Below are 12440 nucleotides of genomic sequence, written 5' to 3'. Positions count from 1 at the left end.
CCCTGTGCTGCATCATTCGCCAAGGTCCCCCTAATCTTCATCCAATGGATCCCTTCCCCTCCCCCCCCCCAGGAGGAGGAGTGAGGGGGAATAGGAGAGTGAAGGGGGGGGGCAGCACCAGGACCAGGAGCCTGGGGGCTATAGTTTAACCCCTCAGGGGCTCTCACTTGGACAGTCCTGATCTAGGTCATTTCACTTTTATGGAAATGTCTTATGGAATGCAATAGAAATGTTATCCCTGCCAGAGAACACCAGGGGTTGTAATGTAAATAGGAGTGGGCAAGCAGGGCCTGGGCCCTGGGACCTATTTAAAGGGGATGCCAGAAAGGTGGCCCTTGGGAAGTCCTATGTTGGTGATCCCCCAGGGAGCCCATGATGCTGGGGACTCCTACAGACAACATGCAAGGAGCTCATCTGCAGCTGCAGCAGCCCAAGCCCATGCTACAACTACAGAGTGCAGTGATCATGTGTCATAGATTCATAGATGTTAGGGTTGGAAGGGACCTCAATAGATCATCGAGTCCGACCCCCTGCATAGGCAGGAAAGAGTGCTGGGTTTAGATGACCCCAGCTAGATGCCTATCTAACCTCCTCTTGAAGACCCCCAGGGTAGGGGAGAGCACCACCTCCCTTGGGAGCCCGTTCCAGACCTTGGCCACTCTAACTGTGAAGAAGTTCTTCCTAATGTCTAGTCTAAATCTGCTCTCTGCTTGCTTATGGCCATTATTTCTTGTAACCCCCAGGGGCACCTTGGTGAGTAAAGTAAAGTGTGTCTTGAGACACTCTCTCTGCTCTCCATGCTTGACACAACAACACTTTCCCCATCAACTCCCTCTGCTCAGGGTGGTGAAACACCTCTGGCTATAAGAAGACTATCGTTATACTAATTTTAATACATTTTTCAAGTCATCTGTACAGACTAAATGGTGAAGAGAAAGTAAATAGGGACTTATTATTTACCCTGTCTCACAATACAAGAAATAGGGAGCACAAAATGAAACTAGTAGGTAGTAAGTTTAAAACTAACAAAGGCAAGTTCTTTTTCATACAGCATGAAATTAAAGTGTGGAACTCTTTGCCACCAGATGTTGTGGAAGCTGACATTTTAGCCAGATTCAAAAAGGGGTCAGACAAATTCTTGGAGGAAAGGGACATCAATACCTATTGAGCATGGGCATTAGGTATACAGCCTCTGAATTAGAACTTCTTAGACCTTAAATGCTGGAAGTGAGAGAGGAACAGTGGGAAAACACCCCTGGTCAGATCTAGTTCACTTTCTGCCACTGTGGAAACTCTGATCAAACTATGGACCACATACCAATACTATGCCCTCTATACAGATGTGACGGTGACATTGCAGAGATACATTCTCTTTCCACAAGAGCATTAGACTGGTTAACTAACCTTAAACTGGACTTATAATTGTTGCTGCAAGTCAGTCATATGAAAGAAGAAGACTCTCTGCTACTGTGGGTGCTGATAGGTGTTCATATCCCCCACTCTAACTCATGGCACTTTACATAAAGCACCATGAGTTAAAGTGCCCACCCAACCCAAAAGACATTCACCTGTTTGGTTGTGTGGGGAGGGGTGGAGGAGGAAATGGAGCCTGCCTATAGGTTGAAGGGAGTAGAGGAGCTGCCCCTCTCCCCAGCCAAGGAGCTGCCCCTCTTTCTAGTTCCACCCCCTCCAGCTCAGGCTTTGGCTCCCCCCCTCTCCCTCTCTGCCCCCTGTTGACAGCTCTGGGGGTGGGGCTGGGCTGCATCAGCCCAGCCCTGATCATGTGATAAATTAACCTGGGAAACACAAGTTCCCTAAAATACTCTGAAGTATCATCTGATAACTCAGTTTGAGGAACCTTAATTTTTCGTGTGATCAGCCGCTTTAAAAGTGCTCTGCAGCCATGCACATGTATCATGGCATGACTGTAGAGGACTTAAAGGGGGCTGATCACACAAAAAATGTAACTTCTGTCTGCCGTGTGTGACAAAGGATACTGAGCAAGATGGACCTTTGGTCTGACCCAGTAAATGACAATTCTTATGTTCTTATGATTCATATTTACTTTTCTCTAGTACTGTTATAGTTTTATTCCTTTTGAGATTTACAGAAGTTGTCAAATCTGTCCAAATATAGCAACATTCATCTTTATAAAAGATGAATAAAACAAAGACAATTGAATGCATTGTAAATAAAATATCAAGGCCATTATGAATATTCTTGGGTTTATTATTTATCCTGAGTTACTGTAAATTAGCATTGTTCTGCAGCTCTATTCCCAATGTCCACTGAAAAAGTACCTTCAGTGAACTGTCTGCATTTGCCTCTCAAATGTGTTGGAAACATTTATGGATAGTTGATTTATGCCTTGCTTTTGTGCATAGAAAACTTTGTTATCCCAATGAATGTTCTTTCACATTTGTGGTTTATATCTACATTATAACTGTCCAGATAAAACAATTTCTTCAGACAGGGAACCTAATGAAATTAGATAGTTTGTAAATATAAAATAAAGGTAGCAAAAAAGCTGCAGGTGCGGTTACCTACACTTGATTAACAGAGTATGTAGTAAGAGAAACTACACTGATTCTCATGGTCTATGAGGTATGCCTTCGTCTATGTTTCAAGTACTACCTTCTAAAAAATAGTAATAAAATAGCCTTTAAGAAAAATCACAGAGGAGTTCAGTGCATGTGTAGGCAAATCTAATTGAAAAGAAACTGAGGATAAGCAGCGAACACTCTGATACATTCCCTGCAGCTGTATCTGCTGCTGGTTCTTAGCCAAGAAGTATGACAACCTCAGGATGTTAATATGATTCTTTTAAGAATGAACCAATTAACTCAATGTGATTCTAACATATTAATTTGGCATCCTAGGTAGACACACACTTTAGCTGTATACTTCTATGTTTTAATGCTACTTTGTACTTTCCTTACTTTGCCATGTGCACAGGGTATATGAGATAATTGAACAAGTCTTTATACTGCAGTCGGCAGTGTGACGAAGCCATCAGAAAAGCTAATGGCACTTTATCGTGCCTCAGCAGATGCATGACGAACAGATCCAAGGAGGTGATAATTCCCCTCTATTGGGCGCTGGTCAGACTGCAGTTGGAGTACTGCGTGCAGTTTTGGGCGCCGCACTTCAAGAGGGATGTGGATAACCCGGAGAGGGGCCAGAGAAGGGCCACTCGTATGGTTAAGGGCTTGCAGGCCAAGCCCTACGAGGAGAGACTGGGGCACCTGGACCTCTTCAGCCTCCGCAAGAGAAGGTTGAGAGGCGACCTTGTGGCTGCATGAAGTTCATCACAGGGGCAAAGAAGGGAATTGGTGAGGTTTTATTCACCAAGGCGCCCCTGGGGGTTACAAGAAATAATGGCCACAAGCTAGCAGAGAGCAGATTTAGACTAGACATTAGGAAGAACTTCTTCACAGTTAGAGTGGCCAAAGTCTGGAATGGGCTCCCAAGGGAAGTGGTGCTCTCCCCTACCCTGGGGATCTTCAAGAGGAGGTTAGATATGCATCTACCTGGGGTCATCTGAACCCAGCTCTCTTTCCTGCCTATGCAGGGGGTCGGACTTGATGATCTATTGAGGTCCCTTCCGACCCTAACATCTATGAATCTATGCATATCACATTTAAGGTGGCTTCTTCCAACAGCCCCTTTAAAGCTCTGTTTCTTCAGGTTCACTGTTTCAAGTCATTTTTTTCTGTGGAAACTTACTCCCAGCAATCTCAACAGTGAACAAAATCACATAGGTGTAACAGATCAAAATTTTTGCTTTGGTTTTCAAATAGAGGGGACATTGGTCATACCATTAAACCTGACACAAGAGCCTTTTAATTTAAATGTAATCTCCAAAAGACCAAATTACCAGCAACATGTTCTCATTAATTCCTGTAAGGGATGTTCAAGCTTTGACCCTTTATTGTTCTCCTTATCGGGAAGTGGCTGAGTCATAGTATTAATAAGCCATCACTCACTTAAGTGGTCATTCACTGCTACATGGGCTAAAGATAGGCTCATCCTTTTGAAGTGGGACTGAGCAAGCAAGGCTGCTGTAATGGGCTGAGATTATTTTCACTATGAATGCTCCTCTGGCTTTGAAAAATTAAAAGGAGCACTGGTTTTGCTTCTTGAGTATTTCTCACAGTGGCAAAAAAATGAACACTTTGAAATGTAAATGATTTAATCTTTGCAAACCTCTGCTTCAGAGGGAGCTACAGCTTCATTTACAAAATGAAGACATTTTAGGAAATGATTATCATTGTAAAATTGAGGCCAGCAGGGGGGCTGAGTTCAAACTCTTAGAATATCAGCAGTGTAACAAGTTTGATCTTCCTTATTGCATTGCTTGCATTTGCTCCTGTGAGTTCCAGCAGAGAGCCATTGTCAAAAGAAACTTGTTCCCACTCATTTCCCTTAGTTAAATAAAATAGTTATGCTTATTATTAGAAGTTAATCAGTCTAATAAAATTCATGGCAAATAAAAATAAAGGATTAAGAGTTATTTTGATTAATTCAGAATATATGCATGTATTTAATTTAGTGCTGGGAAAGGTGCCACACTGACAGTTTAGATGTGAACTCTTTTGTGTATCTGTAGCATAAAGGCACCAACATACCATCCTACCAATGTCTTATCAATGTCTTAGATTTGATCTGGTGGAACCACCCACAGTGTAGAGAGAGTATTTCATTTAAAATTAAACCATTCAGTCCTTGGTTCCTCAGTGAAGACACCCAGAAGGGTGACAACTGATGCCAGAAGGAGCAGTTTTTTGTGTTGATTAGGAACTACTGACTCCTATCACAAAGACCAGATATTAACCATATTTCAGCAACTACTGATGCAGACTATAATCTGATGTTCATGGACAGAACCCCTACATAAAACTACATGCAATTCTGTTGAATATAACTCTGGGCAGGCAGTGGTCAACCTTTGCAAATTAGATTTCAGGAATAAGGAGAGCAGAAGATTGCCTGGGTGATGCCACAGGATTTGATTCTGGGCTCACACTGTCTTTATAGTGTAACAATACTGATTTCCCAGCTTAGTGTAAATGAGATTTAAATCTGGACCTTTCTCCAATTATTATTCCTTATGAGCCAGCCAGTTTCCTTCTATGATCACTGAAAGCATGGCTTAAAAGTAAAATGTAAAAACGCTAAACATTCTTTGTGAGGAATCTTGTCACTTGGCTCTTACTCTAAAATTTGTGTGCCTGAAATCTGTCAGAATTCAGAAATTTAAGCATTTGAATGAATCTGTGCATCTATGTATGTAAAGAAAAATACTGAATTTACCAGTATTCAACATTTGTCCAGTATCTGGTAAAAGGGACACGAGAATCAGGGATTGTATGGGTACAATGCATACAGTATAGTTTGAATACGATCTGGAAAACTGAGCAGCTAAATTTTATAGGGTGCTTATCCAAACCAAACTTTTGAGGTTTGCCCTTTACTTAATCATGAGAAATAAAATATCAGCAGTGGTTTTTTATGCTCCATAAAGGGAGAAAGAAAATATGTTTCTGCAAAAAATACCGTTGTTTAAAATGTCCACAGCTTGTAGAAAAATATAAGAAATATTTTAATAGGATGCAAAAAGAAAATGTAAACAGCATCAGATATAAAGCCAGGCTCATTGCTTACTGTTTTTCCTGGGTTTAAGCAGGTGTTTTGTTTGTGTGCACTGAAGTGTGAGGCAGCTGTTCTCTCTAAGGTATGAAGGACCCCATTGTGAACAACAGTCAGCCTTGGTTCCAAGGCAAGTTTGTAAGTTGGACAATCCTTGTAGCAGAGGTAAGCTTCACACACTTCCTTTTGGACAGGACTTCTTTTTCTTATTTGAGCTGCACACCTGACAGGTGCTGCAGACTCTGAGTCAAGGATGAGGGAGTGTCACCAGAAACAAAGGTGAGAAAGCAAGCCCCGCAGAGTCAATCTGGTCTTTAGCGCACAGCTTGTCAACTGTATCTAAATGATTGCAGTACAAAAGTGGAGTGGAGTAACTTTTTATGAGTTCTAAGTGCCATTGACCTGAAAGATGGGCATTAAGTGGAGAACTGGCTTCTTACCGTTCAGTACTATGCTCTAAAATACTTTAAATGTGTATGTAGATATGATGCTTGTAACAGAAGCTTGCTTTAGTGATTTAATGTGCACTGTGGCTAGATAGGAGGAATACAATGTAAGAGTAAGTAAGATTGTGATGAGATTGCGATGAGTATGTAAAAGTGTGAAATAACAATCCAAAGGGCTTTCAAACATTAGCTTAGATCAGTGGCACCCAACATTTTTCCCCTATGTATCAGATGGACGGTGCCCAATCTGTCTGTGGGCTAGATCCATATCATGGTCCCAATCTTGCACCCAGGGTGTGGTAGGGCCCCATCTGGCCTCATGGGGGAGAGGGAGTGGCTGTGGTCTTGAGGGGAAAGGTAGAGTGGCCTTGCCACAGCCCAGCTCTGCAGGGAGAAAGGGAGCATTGCCCAGCTCTGACTTGACCTTGCAAGAGGGAATGAGGGCATGGCCTGGCCCTGACCCAGCCTTGTGGGGAGGAGGGGGAAAGGGGAGGGGGTGTGGGTTGGCTCAGGGCTGGCCCTGTGTGGGGAGGGGTATGGCCTGGCCCCAATGCAGGGGAAGGAGTGTGGCCCAGCTCCGACCCAGCCCCACAGAGGTAAGGGGTAGAGGGGTGGGACAGGAAAAATTTGGAAGCTGGGGAGGGTGGTGCTATTGTCACTGCTTCCCTGCCACCAAATTTCTCAACCTATGGGGAGCCCCATGGGCCAGATGTCATGGTTCTGTGGGCTGCATCTGGCCTGCAGGCTGGGGGTTTGACACCCTGTCCTACATTGTGAAGGAAAAGCCTTTTCCCCCCTCCCCTTTTTTTTTACTGCGTTGAGCAGAATTTATCACAATGGGGCTGGCCCTTCCCCTGCTGTAATAGAAGTTAAATTCACTTTTTAAAAAATAAGTGTAATCTTGCTAGTGAAGCTCCATCCAGCCAACAGGGGATTCCAGGTGGCTCAGGGAGTTTGTGACAACTCAGGTCTCAACAGAAAGCTTGAGACTTCACTTCTAAATGAGGTTTAACTCTACCGTTAATCTTAATTCTTCCCCCAGGCTTGAAAACAACATTTACAAACACTGGACCCTGAACTTTTTTGTAGATTAAGGTGAAAGGAGGGCCTAAAGGGCCTTGGTTAAAGTTTCTCCATCAAGCTTATATAAAATAAAATTTGTACATTAAGCCTAGATCAACCGAGTCAATATAAATATTACACAGGGTGCCATGGAACGTGAGGAGCTAGACAACACAAGTCATCTTTGGCCAATGCGTGTTTAAATCCACATTCTGGAATATTAACTCTGTTTCACCCCATTTATCTGGAGAAGTTGAAAAGTGTGTAATGTTCTGCATTAACAAACTTTTAATTTTCATGTAGTAGGGATCTTAACTACTTGCCTCTGACTCTACAAGAGCTGAGTGCTTTGAACCAGCCTTCAAATACCATGCTCCTATGGTTATTTCACCATCTGTGAGTCCCCATAAACATTGCTTTCTTAACATTCTCTTTAGTGGCAGATATTTTACACATTAAATGTATTTTTCATGTTAGCCTAATGAACAAGAAGGCTGATGTAATCCACTAGGGAACATATATTCCAGTTTTCATTCATGCTTTAGAGTATTGTCACAGTTAGGCACAAAGGAATAATCTGATTGTTTCTCAAATAGCAAGAACAAATCATGATTGAAGGATTCCTTCTATTTAAAGCTATGCTTTGCAAAGCCTATTGAACTTGTTGGAAGAGTCATCTCAGATGCGTACACTAACTACACAAAGGTTCTGCACAGTTTCCATTCAAGAGCTAATTTAGTATCAAATGGTCAATATTGCCGACTTGCAGATTACAAATATCACAAGGTAACCTGATTTAAATATAAATAAACAAATGAAAGATTAAGAGACAAAACTCTCAGCCAATCCATTTATAATTAAAATGAGTATGAATTTGAATTGCTGTTTTATGATTTTGTATGGCTTGGATTTGAAAAGAGCCAGTGCTGAAGGATGTGGTGCCTTTGACAAAATAATGTGAAATTTGTATAAATGGGAGAGAGAGCATTAGATGATATCACCTTGTAGGTCAGCTGGAAAAGCACGAGCATTAAGCATGAATCTTCCACAATATGTATTCTGATTATGAGAAAGCAGAGTGAAAGGCAAAAAACAGGTGTTGTAAAATTCAGTCAGGGAAATGACATGAGAAGATGATTGCAGCAGAGGGGTTAGTTTCCCTCTTCTATCTTTCTGTGGTCAGACATTAAAACTATCAGGGGCGGTCCTCATATGCTTGACCTCTGGGCAAAGATAACTCTTTCATTCCCTCTGTTCCACTTTTCCACTTTGTATCCAAGCCCTCTGCTATAAAATGTAAAACCAGCACATAGAACATACTGCTTTGGAGGTCTGCCACTTGCATTCAGGCAACCATTTGTACTTTTGCAGGCGTAATCAATCTCCTGTTGCTATCAGCAGGGGAGTGGAGCTTTGCTGCTTTATGGCTTAAAAGTAGTTTTGTGCAAATTTTACTTCCCCCCCTCCCCCCCACCCGGCTCTTTTAGCTCCACTACTCACAGGATTTCCAGGGACATGGGCTAGAGCTGAGAAAAGAAGCTTGTTTGATTTAAGCACAGAGGGTTTTTTTGTGTGTGTGTTTATATTTTCTCTGCATCTATTAAGGGGCGAGGGGGAGAGACTTCATTTATATGTTAATATTAGCCGGCACCCTGACTAAACTGACAGAACTATTTCATGGGAAGCTGACAAATTTTGTCAGCTAGGCTATACTTCCACATCTCAATGGTGGCAATAATCTTGATTAGCAAAACAATTGGGGGCCAAAGGAGTCCTGCTGCTCCAAAGACCCTGCTCTCAGGTTACAGTTTGCTAATGTGATGAATCCAGAGAGTCCTTCAAGCTTGAAAAAACTCTCAAAAGCAGCTGAATTTAGGCAAATGAAGAGAACCATTTTTGGGGTTGAACAAAAGGGGTTAATTTGATTGACCATGTCTCCATAGTCTTATAATAATCATTTACTTAACAAGCACATAGAGAATCATTCCATGGAAACTGGTGGAGTTAACAGAGGAAGTTCGAATAGAGTATCTGTTTATCCCAGATGTGTGGGAATTTTAGCCAAAAAACAACAACCCCTAATTGCTGTGCGCAGCATTGATCATTACGCAGAAGCTGCAGTAAAACTAAAAGGGTAGCAAACACTTTCTGAAGGTTCTGCAAAGCAATATGAGCTTCCATTTTTTATTAGCTCATTGCATTGCTAATTAAACCTTTGGAAATTAATTGCTCTTGTTCCACGGAAATGAAACTGCCTAAAATAGGCTTAAGCAGCCTTATTTTTGGTGTAATTTATGGCACCTATTTCTAAATGCAAACCTAAGTTGTTGGGTTTTTATACTTTATTTTGAGGACTATCCATTCATCTTTGCATTATATGAATCAAGTAGCTGCATTAGTACATGTAGGAGCCACATTTTAAGCTCATTTATACTAGTTTAATCTGGAGCAGCTCCAGTGTTTCCAGTGGATTTATACCTAATTTGCATTCATCTAACAGAATCAAAGTGGTCCACTGGAATTACAGGTACACACAAATTAATTTGGTCAAGTTAGGCATAGCATGGAAATTCCCAACATGACACAAACGGCTGCAACCCTCTTTGTGCCAAATTCTACAGCTGCACATGTCTGGGTAAACTGCACATCTATTGCTGGATGGTCAAAACCAGGTATTAGTAGTAAAATACTGTGACATGCTCCAGTGTAATAGCCAGTACAAAACAAGATAAATTCTAGACTTGTAGCAAAAAAGCAAGGAGGTGGGGGGAAAGGGGTGACAAAACAGTCAATGTAACCAACACTTTACCTTACATCTATTGATAGTTCTTTTTGTCCTCCACAGTCTCCAGCATGCAGTTTACTTATTTTGTTATAAGTTCATATAATGTTATTTTACCATTTATATCATTGATTTATCTCCCACAGTATTTGACTCAGGTTGTATCCTAACAAGGGGGACACTGGTGAAATACTTAAATTACTTTAGTTTCCTATGTGTGAGTGGTTAAGTAAAGATTTCTCTCATGACAATTACAGTACACCTAATTTTGGCATAGAGCTACTTACTATAAGCCGAACTCTTTTTTTTTTAGTTTCAACATCTGAGTTTTATTTATTTTTATCAAGTAGTCTGAAGATATGCAAAGTGGACCAGGTTAAATTATAGAAAGAACAAGAAAAACTGTCTGGGTTTTTACTTTTAGTTCCTTGAAGTTTGATTCTGTATGTGTTATTGCCGTGGAAATTCACATTTTTTCCAAGCCTGTACTTGTGATCCTGTACATTAATATCTTCTTTAAATTTTAAATATACTTCTTCATGTTTGCCTCAGAATTGTGAGCAAAGTTTCAACCTCAACTATGAACAGACATTTATTTCTGGTGCTAGACAATTCCAGGAAATGTCCAGTGCTAGAAATGTTTCTGGAAGAGGGAGCAAGACGAGCATTCAGCCTGAAGTTGTCCCTTCTCCCTGTGCCTTCCCCAGATGGAAGTGATCCTGATCTGGGGAAGGCATGGGTAGCTATGGCTGTTCTACTCCTCCTGGTCCCTGGGAGGAGTGACGTGTTGGAGAAAGGCTTTCACTGACTTCCCCAAAATGCAGGGAGAAGCTGCTGTGCCTCCTCTCCTCGTTTCCACACAGGTGTACAGATGCCTGTACAGTGTCCAAGGCCTCTGTACAGTGAAAGAAACTTGTTTGCAGGAGAGATCTTCCAGGTGTTAATTTGGAAGATCTTTCTCCCAGTAGGGGTAGATTTCCTTTAGGAGAAACTGAATGAATGCTTGTGCACTGGCAATTTTTACTGAGAGAGCAGCAATTCTCCCAGTTAGTTACCTGTACAAAATTAAACGGTACTTAATTGATCAATGGGGACATATTTTAACATCTAATTTTGTGAGTGCAATTATTTATAAACACGTTTTAAGAGCTCTCTTTTGTTCATTAATGGTATACCATGTAAACAGGTATGTTTCCTAGGTTTTATTCCCTGCACTCCAATACCAGTAGCAAAATGAATGTGTAAAGACTCATGTTAATAAATGTAAATTAGGCTGTTTCCTTGAAAATGTCTCCTTATCTTACAATCATAGAAAGTTAGAGTTTGAAGGGACCTCAGAAAGTCATCTAGTCCAACCACCTGCTCAAAGCAGCACCAGCCCCAACTCTATCCCAACCAAGGCTCTGTCTACCTAGGTCTTAAAAACCTCCAACGATTTTTACATCTGGGCAACCTATTCTAGTGCTTTACTACCCTCCTAATGAGAAAGTGTTTCCTGGTACCTAGCCTAAAGTTCCCCTGCTGCAACTTGAGACCACTACTCCTTGTTGTGTCATCTACCACCAAGAACTGTCTAGCTCCATCCTCTTTGGAACCACCATTCAGGTAGTGGAAAGCTGTTATTAAATTACCCCACCCTGGTGTTCTCTTCTCCAGACTAAATAATCCCAACTCCTTCAGCCTCTCAGAAGCCATGTGCCCCAGCCCCCTAACTATTTTTGTTGCCCTCCACTGGATCCTCACCAATTTTTCCACATCCAGTCTGTAGTGGGGGACTCAAAACTGGACACAGTACTCCAGACGCGGCCTCACCAAATCCAAATAGAGGGAAATAACCATCATTCTACTCTGACTTGCACCTTGTTATAGTGATATAAAACTACTATGTAGTTTAGGCATAAGGTAGGAAGAATGGCACTTTATAGACTGGAGTGACCAACCTGTAGAATGGGTGCTACAAGCAGCACAGACTGGCACTATGTTGTACACAACAGAATGGGGGACAGGCAGTATAGCAACAGATAGGGAGGGGACATAGGATAGGAAGCAGAATGCAGAGCAACAGATCAGGCACTTGGGTAGGGTGCAGAGCTAAATTGTGGCATGCCTGCTAAAAAAGTTGTTCCTCACCGTTATAAGCAGGGATCTGGGTTTTCTGTTTGTCATTGAAAAACATGGCAAAATGCAGATTTTCTTCTTTAATGGAGAAAAGCATGGATTTTCTTCTTTAAAGGACAAATACCTGAGAAACCACAGGTTTCCTCTTGCAGGCTGGCAGAGTTTGAGCCTGCGAGAGTGTGCTGGGGAGAGTGTGCTTCAGGGGGCATCATATGCATGCACACATGCACGTGGCAGCCAGGCAGTGTGGTGGAGATCAGCTTCAGCAGCTCTCTCCAGGTAAAAGTACGGGAGTGGGGTGTGGCATAGGTGACATGGTGGGGGGGGGAATATGTGATGAGTGTGGGGCAGAAAGGCACAGGTGATGGGTTTGGGGGTGGGGG

Source organism: Alligator mississippiensis, chromosome 10, assembly GCF_030867095.1.
Source record: "Alligator mississippiensis isolate rAllMis1 chromosome 10, rAllMis1, whole genome shotgun sequence".
Classification (NCBI taxonomy): Eukaryota; Metazoa; Chordata; order Crocodylia; family Alligatoridae; genus Alligator; species Alligator mississippiensis.
This window is presented reverse-complemented; position numbering follows the sequence as displayed.